This window comes from Pogona vitticeps, chromosome 2, assembly GCF_051106095.1.
Source record: "Pogona vitticeps strain Pit_001003342236 chromosome 2, PviZW2.1, whole genome shotgun sequence".
Taxonomy (NCBI): Eukaryota; Metazoa; Chordata; class Lepidosauria; order Squamata; family Agamidae; genus Pogona; species Pogona vitticeps.
Window position 1 is genome coordinate 11294184 of NC_135784.1, and position 18177 is coordinate 11312360.

General features: G+C 46.5%; 1 protein-coding gene across 16 annotated transcripts in view; it reads right to left on the reverse strand.

Annotated features, from left to right (window-relative positions):
* LOC110071056 (uncharacterized) overlaps nt 1–18177 on the reverse strand; it is a 157237-nt gene that overhangs the window by 38311 nt on the left and 100749 nt on the right. For 3 of the 16 annotated variants that reach the window (XM_078387606.1, XM_078387609.1, XM_078387603.1), the window contains exon 2: nt 16472–16558. The exons of the other annotated variants lie outside the window; for them this stretch is intronic. The gene's annotated coding sequence lies outside the window, so the exon portion shown is untranslated. The remainder of the gene's footprint in view (nt 1–16471; nt 16559–18177) is intronic. 16 annotated transcript variants of the gene reach the window in all.

Sequence of the window (18177 nt, forward strand, 5' to 3'; positions counted from 1 at the left end):
GTGGCCGACCAGCTTCAGGTGCACCTGGACGAAACAGATGCCCTGGATCCATTTCAGTCGGGCTTCAGGCCGCGCCATGGTACAGAAACGGGACTGGTCGCCCTGTGCGATGACCTACTGAGGGAGGCCGACAGGGGAAAAGTGTCCCTGCTGGTCCTCCTCGACATCTCAGCAGCCTTTGATAACTGTTGTGTCCCTTCAGCGCTGCCTGGGGACCGTACTGCAATGGATGCAGGAGAACGGGCTGAGGCTGAACCCGGACAAGACTGAGGTACTGAGGGTGGGTGCCCCCACAGTTGGGGGTTTTGGAAACTCCTTCTGCTTTGGGGGAGTAACCCTCCCCGCCAAGGATGGGGTCCGCAGCCTGGGGATCCATCTGGACCCGGCGCTCACCATGGAATCCCAGGTGGCGTCGGTCATCCAAACCGCCTTTTACCAACTTAGGCGGATAGCCCAGCTGCGGTCCTATCTCGAGGTGGGGGCACTCACTACCTTGGTGCATGCGCTCATAATCTCAAGATTAGACCAGTGTAATGCGCTCTACGTGAGGCTGCCTTTGAGGCTGCTGCAGAAACTACAGGTGGTGCAGAATGCGGCCGGCCAGACTTCTTAGTGGTGTGAAAAAATACCATCACATTTCACCCACTCTGGCCGCATTGCATTGGCTGCCCATCATTTTTCGCATCGACTTCAAAGTGTTGATGCTTACATATAAAGCCCTAAACGATTTAGGGCCTCGATACTTGGCAGAACGCCTACTCCCACCAAGATCTACCCGTGTCACCTGCGCGAGCCAGGAGGTGAGGCTGAGGAGCCTAACGCCGAGGGAGGCCCGGAAGGGGAAGACAAGAAATCAGGCCTTCTCAGTGGTGGCTCCTCGCCTCTGGAATAACGTTCCTCCTAATATTCGCGCGGCTCCCTCGCTGGGCATTTTCAAAAAACAACTAAAAACATTGATGTTTCAGCAGGCCTTCCCCTTTGTCAGTTCCTGATACCCCCTTTCCTTCCACTCCCTGGTTCTGTCCCATCTTGCTGTAAGTTTCCCTATGTAAAATTGCTTTTAATTATATTGTTTGTTTTTGCTGTTGTAAGCCGCCTAGAGTAATCTTAATTGATTTGATAGGCGGGATATTAAATAAATAAATAAGTAAATAAATAAATAAATAAATAAATAAATAAATAAATAAATAAATAAATAAATAAATAAATAAATAAATAAATAAATAAATAAATAAATGAACATTTTAATCAGATAGAAAATCTGATGAAAGAGAAATCATCAGATCCTGAATCATAGCCAAGTAAAAATGTAGCAACTCCAGAACAGCCTCTATCGAGTAAGGTATCAAGCAATATAGAGGGGGTAAAGAATTATCCAGTGATTTATTCAATTACTGCAGTCAGAAAATGTGAGATTGAAAAATTGATGGTTGTGTTGGATTCATCTTCCTCTTCCAAAAATTGGAAGAAAGCAGAGTCATTCAAACAAGAAGAGTCTACTGAGAAAGTATGGAATGAGATAGAAACAGATAACAATTCAGATGTGTTTAATAGCTGTCTAAGCCAAAAGAAAATTGAAGAATGGGATTTACCATACAAATGGAGATGGGTCTCAGACAGTGTCGGAATAACATACCGTATATGCTGTCGTACAACACGTCCAGCTGTACAAGACAACCCCCAAAAAAGAGGGGGGCGAGGAAGAGGCTTGGGGGGTGGCGGCAGGGGGAGGAGGAGGAGGAAAAGGAACCGGGCGGGTGGCGGCGAGCATGCGTGGCCCTCCCTGCCTGCCCACCTGCCTTCCTCCCCGGTGGCAGGGAGAGGAGGAGGAAAAGGAACCAGGCAGGTGGCAGAGAGCACGCGCGCCACTAGATCAGCAGCATGGGGTGGTGGGCGAGCATGGCAGGCTGTGCTTCCCTCCCTCCCTCCATCCCACCCACCTGCCTGCCTTAATCCCCGGCCAGTGCGCCCCACATCACTCACTCGGCAGTGGCTCCTTCCTGGCCCAAGTGCACCCGGTGTACAAGACGACCCCCCCACATGGAGCCATGTTTTGGGGGCCCCAAAAGTCATCTTGTACGCTGGCATATTCAGTAGATATAAACTCAAATAAAGTTGCAAGTGGATAGTAAGGGGGCAAAAGAGCTACAAAAAAAGCTGAAAGTAGAACTGTTTTTTCTTTGGAATATGATGTGATTGGATGATGGCATGTGTTGTGTTCTCCTATCCTATTCTCCCCAACCCAAACCCCTTCCCTTTTCTTCCACTCCCCTTTTCCCTTTTGTACCCTTAGATAAATAAATATGATAATAATTTTTTAAAAAGGAAGAGCGGAGGACAAGGACAAGTAGCTCCAGAGCTAATGAAGTGGTTGGGCCAAAGCAGAAAGGACGCTCAGCTGAGGACGTGCCTGGAAGGGAAAGGAAAGTCCGATGCTGCAAAGAAAAATGCTGCATAAGAACCTGGAATGTAAGATCTATGAACCTCAGTAAGCTGGATGTGGTCAAAAAGGAGATGGCAAGAATAAAAATTGACATCCTGGGGGTCAGTAAACCAAAATGGATGGGAATGGGCGAATTCAATTCAGACAATTATCATATCTACTATTGTGGGCAAGAATCCCGTAGAAGGAATGGAGTGGCCCTCATAGTCAACAAAAGAGTGGGAAAAGCTGTACTGGGATATAATTTGAAAAATAATAGAATGATTTGAATACAAATCCAAGGCAGACCTTTCAACATCACAGTAATTGAAGTTTATGCACCAACCACCAATACTGAAGAGGTTGAAATTGACGAATTCTATAAAGACTTACAACACATTCTTGAACTGACACCAAAGAAAGATGTTCTTCTCATTATAGGGGACTGGAATGCTAAAATAGAGAGTCAAGAGAGAAAAGGAACAACAGGTAAGTTTGGCCCTGGGAGTTCAAAGCGAGGCAGGGCAAAGTATAATAGAGTTTTGTCAAGAGAACAAGCTAAACATCACAAGCGCTCTTTTCCAACAACTCAAGAGGAGACTCTACACATGGACCTCGCCAAATGGGCAATACCGAAATCAGATTGATTATGTTCTCCGATCAAAGACTGATCTGTGGCTCTGATCATCAGCTTCTTATAGCAAAATTCAAGCTTAAACTGAAGAAAGTAGGAAAACTACTGGGCTAGTCAGGTATGATCTAAACCAAAGTCTTTATGAATACACAGTGGAAGTGAAGAAGAGATGTAAGGAACTAGACTGGGTGGACAGAGTGGCTGAAGAACTATGAATGGAGGCTCATAACATTGTACAGGAGGCAGCAACAAAAACCATCCCATAGAAAAAGAAATGCAAGAAAGCAAAGTGGCTGTCCAACAAGGCCTAACAAATAGCAGAGAAGGAAAGAAAATGCAAGGGAGATTAGGAAAGTTACAGAAAATGGAATGCTGACTGTTACATACAGCACTGATGTTACCTGTCTGTCATGGGTTGGAGGGAAAGTTCCATCCTATGGGGAGTGGAAGGCGGGACATCAGGAGGAGGGGCTGTACTGTATATATATGTGGAGTTTGTGTGGAAGAGAAGAAGAAGCTGGGAAGAAGAAGCTGGTGTGGGAGTCTGTGTGTCAGACAGGGTACTACTGTGTGTCAGTCAGTACCTACCTGATAGGTTCAGGTGTCTTTATGGGTAGCCAGAACTGATAGGTTCAGAGTCTGTGCTTTATTTAAAGGTGTTCTGTGTGAACCAAACTGGTGTATGTATGATGAAGACTAAGCCACGTTACTGTATCTTATTCACTTGATCATTTTATTTTCCCTGTGTGTTATTTAAATAAACCTTATTCCTTTATTTGTTAAAAATCCATTCCTGGTCTGTGTGACTCCTTACAGGGAATGGTTGGTGGCAGCTTAGTGAAACTGTGGCATATCCCAGTAGGTCTGGGGTTGTCACATTGATTGGTGTCCAGCGTGTGGGATACGACTGGTCCAGTTGTCCAGTGGTCCAGCAAAACCTTGGCAAGTGTGCCCAGAGCAAGGGGGGTCTAGTCAGGGACAATCTGAGAGCGCGTAGGTAATCTTCTAGGCGTACCTCACGGGGAGGTGCGCTAGTGGAAGAACGTGTAACCTCAGATTGGGGACTAGATTAGGGAGCTCTGAGGCAACCTGTTTTGGCGGGAAAAAGCTGAGGCAAAGCTGAGTGAAGTAGCAGTGATCTAGCTTGTCTGCTGAGAGGCCTAGCAGAGGGGGGTAGACTCTGGCTGGCAACAATTGCAAGTTAGTGCTGAAAGAACAGCAGCAATCTATAGAAGGCTGGTTCTGAGGCAAAAGAAAAAAAAAGTGGTTATTTTATTTTGAGGCTTGACATTTGAAAGCAGCCTGTTCTGGGGGGGGGGATTATGCCCTTGACTCGAAGCCAAATGGCAGAAATGGGTGAAGTGAGAGACCCACAGGAAGACCAAGGTTCTGAGGAAGAATTTGGCTCAGTGCAGGATGAGAGCACGGGAGAACAGAACCCAGAACTCAGAAAAATGCTCCTAGCCCAACAGCATGAACTGAGGGTGAGGGAGATGGAGCAAAGGGAAAGAGAGAAACAAAGACAATTTGAAATGGAGAGGGAGAGAGAGAAAATCGCTCTGGAAAAAGAAAGGATGGCGTTTGAGTTAAGAAAATTGGAAATGATGAACCAGAACAATAATAACAATAGAGATTCTGAGGTGGGCCAATTGTCTAAAACTGACCTGAAGAAATTCCCTGTGTACCAAAAGGGAGATTGCCCTGAGGTGTTCTTTTCCCTCGTGGAAAGAGCGTTTGTGGACTTCTCAGTAAGGGAAACTGAGAAGATGACCATTATGCGATCTTTAATCAGTGGCAGCCTGGCAGAAGTCTATGCAGAAATGCCAGTGGAACTGTTGAAAGACTTCGCTGAGTTTAAAAAACTGGTGTTTGCCAGACATGGGATAACTGCTGAACAGCTGAGGCAAAGATTCAGGTCACTCACAAAGAAACCAGAGCAGACTTTTACCCAAGTGGGGGCCCAACTGGTGAGGCTGCTAGAGAAATGGCTGTCTCAGGAGGGGACAGAGACCTTCCAGCAGCTCAAAGACCTGATAGCGCTGGAACAGTTTTATTCAGTCCTGCATGGGGAACTAAAGTTCCATGTGAGGGAAAGTAAACCTAAATCTGTGGCAGAAGCGGCAGAGATCGCAGATTTTATTTCCCAAATAGAAAGCCCTTAGGTGCTGAGGGGAAATCTGTAGGTAAACCCAAAGAAACCTACAGCAAGTACTCTCAGGGACCAGGGAAAAACCAGCAAGGGGGAGGGGCCCATGTTGAAGGGAAGCCCTCAGATATGAAACCACAAAGACCTCATATTTTGGAGGGAAAACCAAAACCAGATGAAAAAGACTCAAAATACAGCAGAAAATGTTATTTCTGTCAAGGAAAGGGCCATCTAATCTCAGAGTGTGAGAAATTAAAGCAGCTAAAGGGAAATTTGCCTCATGATTTGAGTGGAACCAAGCCAAAAGCTGTGTTCTGTGTCCAGACAGAGCAAAGCTCCTTGCCATTGAGGGAGCCTGTTACCATGGCTACTCAATCTGGAACAGTTACATCTGCTGATCAGGCTGGGGAAAATGGTCCTCTGGTGGAGGTCAAGCGCTGCTTACTAGTGAGGACAGATTCACAATTGTTTGAAACCGCAGGGGTGGACGTAGGAATACTTGACCATCAGTATAGGGGGCTAAGGGATACTTGTTCCCAGGTGACCCTGTGCCATCCAGATATTATTCCTAGGGAGTATATAATCCCGAATGAGAGCCTAAAGGTGGCAGGGATTGAGGGGCAGGTGATCTCACTGCCAGTAGCTGAGGTACCTGTGAGCTTTCAAGGCTGGAGGGGAGTTTGGTGGCTAGCGATTTCATCGACTCTGCCAGCAGCCGTGCTCGTGGGAAATGACCTGGCTGAACATGTGAAACGGGTGGTAGTGATTACACGCTCACAAGCCACCACGGGGACAGTTCAGGGGGGTACTGTTGAGCCCGAGACGGAAGCAGAGGGGAGTTCCGAAGCTGTGGTGGAAAACTTAACCACAGACAGCCGATTTGGCCAAGAGCAAAAGGCAGACGCCACTCTCCAAAAGTGTTTTGAACAGGTGACAGACGCCCAGCTAACACCTGAAACCCCAGTGAGATTTCGAGAGAAAAAGGGAATTTTATATAGAGAGACCCTGATGAATATCTCAAAAGGGGGAGATGGGATCAGAAGTCAGCTAGTGGTACCTGAAAAGTATCGCCCCATGATCTTAAAAAGGGGGCACTCTGACATGTTTGCTGCTCACTTAGGGGTGAACAAAACACAGCAGAGAATCACACAGAATTTTTACTGGCCTGAAATAGGGAAGCAGATCAAGGAGTTCTGTAAACAATGTGATGTGTGTCAGAGGCAGGGGAATAACCGTGACAGGACCAAAGCAAAGTTGTGCCCTTTGCCTGTGATTGACACTCCGTTCAAATGTATAGGGGTGGATATTGTGGGACCTTTGCCCAAGGCCACAAAGAGGGGGAACAGGTTCATTCTCACCATTGTGGACCATGCCACGAGGTACCCTGAAGCCACACCCTTGACTAACATTGAAACTAACACAGTGGCAGATGCCTTGGTGGGGTATATGTCCAGGATGGGATTTGCCTCAGAAATAATCACAGATTTGGGCGCGTCGTTTACATCGAAGCTCATGAAACGGTTATGGCAAATCTGTGGAATTAAACACAAGGAAACCACTGCCTATCACCCTGAAAGTAATGGGTTAACGGAGAAGTTTAATGGGACTCTGATGCGCATGATTAGGGCTTACTTGGCGGAGAATCCAAACAATTGGGACCAGAAGCTGCAATCCCTTTTGTTTGCTTATCGATCAGTGCCACAAGCCAGTACCAGGTTCAGTCCGTTTGAACTTTTGTTTGGGAGAAGGGTGAAAGGGCCCCTTGATTTAATCAAGCAAGATTGGGAGCAGATCACCCAGGATGACCCACAAGACGTTGTGACATATATAGACTCTTTAAGGAATGACCTAAAGAGAAACCTGGAGCTAGCAGCAGAGACCCTGCAAGCTCAAAAGGTCAGAAAGAAAGCTTGGGATGACCAGAAAGCCAGGGAGAGGCACTTTAACCCAGGGGAGGAAGTGCTTTGGCCTAGGCTCTGCAAAGAGAACAAACTGCAGCTGGGTAGCCCAGAAATAAAATACTTGGGTCACATAGTAGGGGGAGGAGTGATCAAACCCCTAGAGGCCAAGATAGAAGCAGTTCGTGATTGGCCCAGACCCAACACCAAGAAAAAAGTCAAATCATTTCTTGGGTTGGTGGGCTACTACAGAAAGTTCATCCCGAGGTTTAGCGAGATAGCGACTCCGCTGACCGATCTGACGCGGAAGAAGACTGATGACCGCATCCCGTGGACCAGCGACTGTGAGGAGGCGTTCCAGAGGTTGAAGGAGGCCCTCATCAACTATCCAGTGCTGCGTGCTCCAGACTTCGACCGGGAGTTCATCATCTACACCGATGCGTCTAACAGCAGGGTAGGAGCAGTTCTTTGCCAGGAGGATGAGAATGGTGACCAGCATCCAGTGTCCTACCTGAGTAGGAAACTCCAGAAAGGTGAGAGACATTTGGCAACCGTGGAAAAGGAGTGCCTGGCCATAGTCTACGCGATCCAGAAGGCCAAGCCTTACATCTGGGGAAGACATTTTATTCTGTGCACTGACCATTCACCACTGCAATGGTTAAAGACAATGAAAACCCACAATAGTAAACTTAGGAGGTGGGCTTTAAACCTGCAAGACTATGACTTTGAAGTGAAGGTGGTCAGAGGGTCAGTGAACTGTGTTGCTGACGCCTTGTCAAGAAGACCCGAAGAATGAAGACGGCGAAGAAACATGGACTATGTATATATTTTGGTGACCAAAGGTTAAATGTACTTGTTTATTAAACATGCTTGGTTTGTATGAATAAAGGTAACTTGATGTATTGTAAATGGTAAATGTTTAAATGCCTAATTGATATGTTTATCCTAGAGTAAGTATGGTATTGTATGTTATTGTATAACTGTTTTTGTATGTTTTGGATCCAGGTTGTTTTTTGGAGAAAAGCACTTTAGCTTTCCCCCTACAAAACAACTTATAAAAAGGGGAGGTGTTACATACAGCACTGATGTTACCTGTCTGTCATGGGTTGGAGGGAAAGTTCCATCCTATGGGGAGTGGAAGGCGGGACATCAGGAGGAGGGGCTGTACTGTATATATATGTGGAGTTTGTGTGGAGGAGAAGAAGAAGCTGGTGTGGGAGTCTGTGTGTCAGACAGGGTACTACTGTGTGTCAGTCAGTACCTACCTGATAGGTTCAGGTGTCTTTATGGGTAGCCAGAACTGATAGGTTCAGGGTCTGTGCTTTATTTAAAGGTGTTCTGTATGAACCAAACTGGTGTATGTATGATTGAGACTAAGCCACATTACTGTATCTTATTCACTTGATCATTTTATTTTCCCTGTGTGTTATTTAAATAAACCTTGTTCCTTTATTTGTTAAAAATCCATTCCTGGTCTGTGTGACTCCTTACAGGGAATGGTTGGTGGCAGCTTAGTGAAACTGTGGCATATTCCAAAGAATAGCAAGGAGAGACAAGAGGGGCTTCTTAAACAAACAGTGCAAAGAAATAGAGGATAAGAATAGAAAGGGAAAAGCCAGAGATCTGTTCAAGAAAATTGGAGATATTAAAAGAACCTTTTGTGCAAAGATGGACATGATAAAGGACAAAAATGGGAAGGACCTAACAGAAGCGGAAGACATCAAGAAGAGGTGGCAAGAATACACTAGGAATTATATTAGAAATATTTGGGTCTCTCGGACAACCCAGATGATGTGGTTGCTGACCTTGATCCAGACATCCTGGGGAGCGAAGTCCAGTTGGCCTTAGAAAGGGTGGCTAATAAGGCCAGTGGATGTGATGGCATTCCAGCTGAACTATTTAAAATCTGAAATGATAGGATGATGCTGTTAAAGTGCTACACTCAATATGCCAGCAAGTTTGGAAAACTCAACAGTGCCCAGAGGATTGGAAAAGATCAGTCTACATCCCAATACCAAAAAATGGCAGTGCTAAAGAATGCTCCAACTACTGTACAATTGCACTCATTTCACACGCTAAGAAGGTTGTACTCAAAATCCTACAAGGCAGGCTTTAGCAGTATGTGGACCGATAACTCCCAGAAATACAAGCTGGATTTGGAAGGGGCAGAGAAACTAGCGACCAAATTGCTAACATGCGCTGGAACATGGATAAAGGCAGAGAGTTCCAGAACAACATCTACTTCTGCTTCATTGACTACGCAAAAGACTTTGACTGTGTGGACCATGGCAAACTATGGCAAGTTTTTTTAAAAAATGGGAGTTCCTCACCATCTTATCTACCTCCTGAGAAATCTATATATGGTACAGGAAGCAACAGTTAAAATGGAATATGGAATTAGGAGAGAGCAAAAATGGTCTGAAGCTCAACATCAAAAAACAAACAAACCAAGATCATGGCCATTGGTCCCATCATCCCTAGGCAAATGAAAGAGGAAGATAGGGAGGCAGTGAAAGATTTTACTTTCTTGGTCTCCATGATCACTGCAGATAGTGACAGGAGCCACAAAATTAAAAGACGCCTGCTTCTTGGAAGGAAAGTGATGAGAAACCTAGACAGCATCTTTAAAAGCAGAGACATCACCTTGCCAACAAAGGTCCGCATAGTTAAAGCTATGGTTTTTCCATTAGCGATGTATGGAAGTGAGAGCTGGACCATAAAAGAAGGCTGACTGCTGAAGAATTTATCCTTTTGAATTGTTGTGCTGGAGGAGACTTTTGAGAATCCCCTGGACTGCAAAGAGATCAAACCTATCAGTTCTAAAGGAAATCAACCCCGAGTGCTCACTGGAAGGACAGAGCCTGAAGCTGAGGCTCCAGTACTTTGGCCATCTCATGAGAAGAGAAATCTCCCTGGAAAAGACTCTGATGTTGGGAAAGTGTGAAGGCAGGAGGAGAAATGGATGATAGTAGGATGGACAGTGTCACTGAAACAATCAACATAAATTTGACCAAACTCTGGGTGGCAATAGAAGACAGGAGGGCCCTTCACTCCCAGGTTTGTACAAGAGGGATGGGCTTTTATGAATGAATACGGAACCAGACTGCTGCCACATAACATTGAAAAGTTGGCAGAATAGTTTTAAAACAGAATCCTGGAGGAAAGCTGACAGGAGATGAGCAGCATTCATTTTGGGACTCCTCCTCCCTATGGAATGAGGGTGGAGATGCTAGAGAACTAGAAAGTGATGATAATGTAGGAATTAGGACTGGGAGAGTGATTGGTTGCTGCCTTGTCGTGGCGAAGGGGCTTGAGTAACTCAGAGAAACTATGGGCTATGCCGTGCAGGGACACCCAAGACGGACAGGACATAGTGGAGAGTTCCGACTAAACGCAATCCACCTGGAGTAGGAAATGGCAAGCCACTCCAGTATCTTTGCCAAGAACGCCCCATGATCAGAAACAAAAGGCTAAAAGATATGACGCTGGAAGATGGGCCCCTCAGGTCGGAAGGCGTCCAACATGTTACTGAGGAAGAGCGGAGGACAAGTATAAGTAGCTCCAGAGCTAATGAAGTGGTTGGGCCAAAGCCGAAAGGACGCTCAGCTGTGGACGTGCCTGGAAGTGAAAGGAAAATCCAATGCTGCAAAGAAAAATACTGCATAGGAACCTGGAATGTAAGATCTATGAACATTGGGAAGCTGGAGGTGGTCAAACAGGAGATGGCAAGAATAAACATCGACATCCTGGGCATCAGTGAACTAAAATGGACAGGAATGGGCGAATTCAGCTCAGATGATTATCATATCTACTATTGTGGACAAGAATCCCGTAGAAGGAATGGAGTAGCCCTCATAGTCAACAAAAGAGTGGGAAAAGCTGTAATGGGATACAATCTCAAAAATGATAGAATGATGTCAATACGAATCCAAAGCAGACCATTCAACATCACAATAATCCAAGTTTATGCAACAACCAGCATTGCTGAGGAGACTGAAATTGAACAATTCTATGAAGATTTACAACACCTTCTAGAAATGACACCAAAGAAAGATGTTCTTCTCATTCTAGGGGACTGGAATACTAAAGTAGGGAGCCAAGAGATAAAAGGAACAACAGGGAAGTTTGGCCTTGGAGTTCAGAACAAAGCAGGACAAAGGCTAATAGAGTTTTGTCAAGAGAATAAGCTGGTCATCACAAACACTCTTTTCCAACAACACAAGAGGCGACTCTATACATGGAAATCACCAGATGGGCAATATCGAAATCAGATTGATTATATTCTCTGCAGCCAAAGATGGAGAAGCTCTATACAGTCAGCAAAAACAAGACCTGGAGCTGACTGCGGTTCTGATCATCAGCTTCTCATAGCAAAATTCAAGCTTAGACTGAAGAGATTAGGAAAAACCACTGGGCCACTCAGGTATAATCTAAACCAAATCCCTTATGAATACACAGTGGAAGTAAAGAACAGATTTAAGGAACTAGATTTGGTGGACAGAGTGCCTGAAGAACTCTGGATAGAGGCTCGTAACATTGTCCAGGAGGCAGCAACGAAAACCATCCCAAAGAAAAGGAAATGCAAGAAAGCAAAGTGGCTGTCCAACGAGGCCTTAGAAATAGCAGAGAGGAGAAGGGAAGCAAAATGCAAGGGAGATAGGGAAAGTTACAGAAACTTGAATTCAGACTTCCAAAGAATAGCAAAGAGAGACAAGAGGGCCTTCTTAAATGAACAATGCAAAGAAATAGAGGAAGATAACAGAAAAGGAAAGACCAGAGATCTGTTCAGGAAAATTGGCCATACTAGAGGAACATTTTGCGCAAAGATGAACATGATAAAAGACAACAATGGGAGGGACCTAACAGAAGCAGAAGACGTCAAGAAGAGGTGGCAAGAATACACAGAGGAATTATATCAGAAAGATTTGGATATCCCAGACAACCCAGACAATGTAGTTGCTGATCTTGAGCCAGATATCCTGGAGAGCCAAGTCAAGTGGGCCTTAGAAAGCCTGGCTAACAACAAGGCCAGTGGAGGTGATGGCATTCCAGTTGAACTATTTAAAATCTTGAAAGATGATGCTGTTAAGGTGCTACATTCAATATGCCAGCAAGTTTGGAAAACTCAACAGTGGCCAGAGGATTGGAAAAGATCAGTCTACATCCCAATCCCAAAGAAAGGCAGTGCCAAAGAATGCTCCAACTACCGTACAATTGCACTCATTTCGCACGCTAGCAAGGTTATGCTCAAAATCCTACAAGGTAGGCTTCAGCAGTATGTGGACCGAGAACTCCCAGAAGTACAAGCTGGATTCCGAAGAGGCAGAGGAACTCGAGACCAAATTGCTAACTTGCGCTGGATTATGGAGAAAGCCAGAGAGTTCCAGAAAAATATCTACTTCTGCTTCATTGACTATGCGAAAGCCTTTGACTGCGTGGACCACAGCAAACTATGGCAAGTTCTTAAAGAAATGGGAGTGCCTGACCACTTTATCTGTCTCTTGAGAAACCTATATGTGGGACAGGAAGCAACAGTTAGAACTGGTCATGGAACAACTGAGTGGTTCAAAATTGGGAAAGGAGTACGGCAAGGCTGTATATTGTCACCCTGCTTATTTAACTTATATGCAGAATACATCATGCGGAAGGCTGGACTGGAGGAATCCCAAGCTGGAATTAAGATTGCGGGAAGAAATATCAACAACCTCTGATATGCAGATGATACCACTCTGATGGCAGAAAGTGAGGAGGAATTAAAGAACCTTGTAATGAGAGTGAAAGAGGAGAGTGCAAAAAACGGTCTGAAACTCAACATCAAAAAAACTAAGATCATGGCCACTGGTCCCATCACCTCCTGGGAAATAGAAGGGGAAGATATGGAGGCAGTGTCAAATTTTATCTTCCTGGGCTCCATGATCACTGCAGATGGAGACAGCAGCCCTGAAATTAAAAGGCGCCTTCTTCTTGGGAGGAAAGCGATGACAAATCTGGACAGCATCTTGAAAAGCAGAGACATCACCTTGCCAACAAAAGTCCGAATAGTCAAAGCTATGGTTTTTCCTGTCGTGATGTATGGAAGTGAGAGCTGGACCATAAAGAAAGCAGACCGCCGAAGAATTGATGCCTTTGAATTGTGGTGCTGGAGGAGGCTCTTGAGAATCCCCTGGACTGAAAGGAGAACAAACCTATCAGTTCTAAAGGAAATCAGCCCTGAGTGCTCACTGGAAGGACAGATCCTGAAGCTGAGGCTCCAATATTTTGGCCATCTAATGAGAAGAAAAGACTCCCTGGAAAAGACCCTGATGTTGGGAAAGTGTGATGGCAAGAGGAGAAGGGGACGACCGAGGATGAGATGGCTGGACAGTGTCTGCGAAGCAACCAACATGAACCTGACACAACTCCGGGAGGCAGTAGAAGACAGGAGGGCCTGGCGTGCTCTGGTCCATGGGGTCACGAAGAGTCGGACACGACTAAACGACTAAACACACACAGAGTGATGGGATGGGGTTGTTGGTCCACTGGAAGGAGAAGCAAACAAGCAGCACTTTGTGTGGGACCCCAATGTAGGTGCTTTTAGGCAAATGCCCGAAGCGTCTCAGGAAAGATGAGAGAGCTGGAACAGTTGGAGGGAAGATATAAGATTGATATAGTGGTGGGATTCAGAGAACCACAGGGATGCTGCAATCCCAAACCATAAACTCTACAGGAGGGATGGGGAGGGGCGTGTTGGAGGTGTAGGTGGGACGTTCTCCCCAACCCCTTGGGTAGCGGACCTTTTCAGATAACAGACACCAGACCACATTTCCTTCAACCGAGTTTCCTGGTTTCATGAAACAGGCTGCAGCAAATACCGATCCGCCGTCATGGGGGTTCCCAGCCAACCAGAGACCGAGAGCTAAGGATCCCAACTCTTTCTATAATCATCACAAAGCAAGCTTGTTTTCTTCTTTCTGCAGAAGCCTATTCTGCCTTCCTCACGGCCACTCCTTTTGGGAACAGACCAGGTTCCCCCTTGCAAGACCAGTTCGAGCCCCCGCCTGGGTCGAGCACCCTGTTACAGTCCAGACACCCATCAATTTGAACTGTGGGTCAACCCAGGTCTATGCTGGGTTGATGAGGATCATGAAGGAAGAACCAATGCAGTTAGAATTTATTCAGAAAAAAGGGGCAATGCAGAGCTACGGCAGCGATAGCAAAGGGAATTCCCAGGACTCTAGGGACCCTTGAGTAAACTCTGGGTCACCAGACCCCCCCAGCAGTGGAAAGGGGAGGCAAGCTTTACAGGAGAGTAGGGCTTGCAGTGAAGGAGAGCTGGAAAAAGTCCGAATTCAGACAGCAATCTGCCTTACAGAGATGTCCAGCACTCTGCCTTGCCGGTAATTCTCCTTTCAACCTGCGACACCAGATTTGGTGGACAAGGTACTTGATCGCTGTCGGGCCACCTCCTCCTTCTCCCTTGACCCTTGCCCAGCCTGGCTAATCAAAACAGCCAGGCCAGTAACAACAGAATTTTCCACTGAAATAATTAATGGGTCTTCTCAGGAGCGCAAGGCTTCCCTTGCCCTCGAGGAGACACTTATTAGGCCCATTAGGAAGAAACCAAATTTGGCGGCGGACGATATTGGCAATTATAGGCCCACTGTCAATGTTTCCATCCTTAGTAAACTGGTGGAGAGGGTGGTGGCAGACCAGCTTCAGACGCTCTTGGACAAAACCAATGCCCTGGATCCCTTTCAGTCGGCCTTCCGGCCGCGCTATGGTACAGAAACGGCACTGGTCACACTGTTGGATGACCTATTGAGGGAGCCGATGGGGGCAAAATGTCCTTGTTGGTCCTCCTTGACATCTCAGCTGCCTTCGATACAGTCAACCACGATATGCTCCTGGGGAGGCTCTCTCAGCTAGGAATCGGTAGCCTGGCGCTTGCCTGGCTCTGATCCTTCTTGGAGGACTGTCCCCAGAGAGTACAACTCAAAAATAAACCGTAGTTAAGTGAAAACCCCGCCCTCCGCCCTTGTACAGCAACCAGAAGATGACATAACTGTATTTGAATGAATGTAGATCTTTGTACAGAAAAAACAACACCTGAAAATAAGCCCTAATGGGTTTTTTGGAGCAAAAGTTAATATAAGACCCTGTCTTATTTTCGGGGAAGCACGGTAGTAATTATGTTGTTGCACATATAAGGTTGATATGGGCTGAAAATGGGATAGCTTGTCAGAGTCATTATCTGTCCGAAAAAATTCCCATCCGTCCAGAACTCCCCTCTCCTTTAGTGCCTCTGTCCATGGAATTTTAGCCAATAATTTCCAAAATTTACAAAAATTGGCTTTCATGAAGTCTAGAATGCATGTGTGATTACACTTCGCTTCCCCTTCCCACTGTGTAACGACTTCCAAGAGAGGGTGGTCACTCCCACCTACGGTTCCCACCACTTCATCCTCATTAACAAGGTGGTCCCTGTTGGCGAAGATGAGATCTAAAATAGCTGTTCCCCTTGTTGCCTTTCTGGACCATGAAATTCCCTGCAAGCCCAGAAAGGAATTTGTTGGACCTTGTGCTCTTGGCAGAGTCTAACAACCATCATATACCGGGATAGATGAAATCTCCCATTACTACTGCATCTTCCCCTGTTGAATGTGTGGCCATCTGCTCCAGGAAGGCTTGAGACTATCTGTGCATGGACCAATCTGGGGAGTGACAATTGCATCCATGCAGGGAAGTTAGCAGATCGTTTAAGAGGGAAGTGGATTGGACCACAGGAACTTTCTGGTTCTCCATTGACAGCGTTGTGTCCAGAAGAATGCCCAGTGTGCACTGGGAACAACACAAAGCACGGACATCAGGGGCTCCCAGTTGGAGGACCCCCCGTCTTGTTTAGGTTCAGCCTTAGTCTATTGTCCCCTTAATATTCCCACTGAAGGAGAAGGTGGGAACAGAAATGACTTTATCTGTTAATCAATTATCCTAAGAGTCCAAATTAGAGGTGGATGGTGCAAAGCACAATTCCCCAGTCTGGCTTGTCTGTTCAGGGGGAACAAGAAGGGAGCCTTGAAGGGGAATCCCCACACCCCAAATCAGGATGACCAAGGTCTGCCTCTTCTGAAGAGGACCTGCCGTTGGTGACCATGAGGTTGAAGTCAGCAGGAGTGAGATCTTTTAAAAAACCCACTTAAATAAAATGCAAAGAAAAACATACCGTCAAACAGGAACATTTTACAAATGTTCAAAGAGGAAGTGTGGTGTCGTGGATGGAGTACCAGACTGGCAACCAGGAGAGCTGGATTCAAATCCCTGCTTGGCCAGGGATACTGAGAGGAGAGAGAGTGTGTGGCAAGGCTACTTAAGCCACCTCTTGAAATCTCACTTACCTTGCAAACGGTGGAGGGATCCGGGGTTTGGTTCTTTCTTTCTGGTCCCAAAACAGCAAAGACAACTCGGCTCAGTCTCACCCCTTCCTAGGAGAAAAGAAAAAGAAAAACATCAGCCTGGAGGCTTCATGGATAAAGCATATCAAAAATATTTCCTTGGCAGATGTGCCTTCGTCATGTTGATGTTGAAGGGGGTCACATCCCCATCTTTCTCTGTCTCTCTTCTTCAGGCAACAGAACAAGAAGAACAGACAGGGAGCGAAAAAAGAAACCGAAGGAAGGAAGGAAGGAAGGAAGGAAGGAAGGAAGGAAGGAAGGAAGGAAGGAAGGAAGGAAGGAAGGAAGGAAGGAAGGAAGGAGCATCTATTGCTGGGCTCTGAGATAAAAGCTCCCCCCCGTCCCAGTGAGGTGGGGGCAACAGCAGGGAACCGGAGAGCAACAGGACCTGCGATGAAAGCACCAGCAAACAACAGTGTATTTTCCCCAGTATTTATTTAAAATATTTTTACCCCACCATTCTGCTTTAAAAGGGCCCAAGGCTACTCATGTAAATTTTTTAAACACAAAATCAACATCTAGAAAACACCAGAGCCTGTGTGATGTAGGGGACTGATGGTTGCTCCAGGCCTTCTGTTCTCAGGGGAACATTCGTTATTTTTTGTCCCCTCAAGGATCCCAAGGAAGGGGGCGTCTCCAAAGGGGCTCCTCAGCCTCTGTGCCCTCCATGCCAAGGGCCCTGTGTCGTGGGTTTGCCAACCCAAGGCGGGCACAGTTCAGATTTCAGGACTTTTCTGGCGTGTTTTCTTCCAACCCCCAACCTTGTTTAGGCTTCGCTCTTCCCTCTGAGCTCACTCTAAACCTCGTAGGGGTTGGAAAGGTGGCAACCAAGGGAGGGGTTCTTGGTGTGAGCTGCCCCTGCTGTAAAAGAAAGCATTTCACGACCACTTTCTCTGGAATGGATCCTTTAGAGCCATTCACTCTACAAAAGACCTGCCAGGAGAGGAAATGCCCAAGAAGGAGAGGCTGGGTTGCCTTCAGCCCTTCTTTCCTCTTGCCCTCCATGTGGAAGGACTGGAGCTCCTTCAGCATCTTTCCAAAGCCCCCTTTGCTTCACCCCATGGAGGGCCACGAACTGGAGGCAGGAAGGGGAATCCCTAGGAAGCAGGAGTGAGGGGCAGGTCTTTTGCACAGCTGATGGCCCTGAATTGTGCCTTCAGGACCCAAAGACCAGAACAGTTTTGGCCCTGCAGGAAGAAGAAGAACATCCACCAGGAGACCCTTCCTGGGGAGATCTCCCCTTTCAGCCTCCGCTAGGAAACATCCCTGGAAGGAAAATCCACCCCCTTCTCTCTTGTTTCTCTCCTGCCTGCCTTTCAGAAAAGAAGCAACACAAGGAAGCTGCCAAGCAGGGGTTTGGAGGAGTCGTCGTCCTGCAGTTGATCCTCATCTCAGGATCTAGTCTTGAGAGGGATTGAATTAGCCCTCCTCTCTGCCAGTTAATCCAGGAATACACACACACACACACACACACACACACACACACACACATACACACACACAGAGTGTGAGAGAGAGAGAGACACAGCGTGTGCAAAAGTGCAAGATGTTCCCCCTCAGAAGGAAAATGCAGGGACGACCCCCTTGCCTCGCAAACCCCATTTCTCCTCCCCGTCCCCCCCAAGTCCTCCACCTCCCTCCTGCCCCTC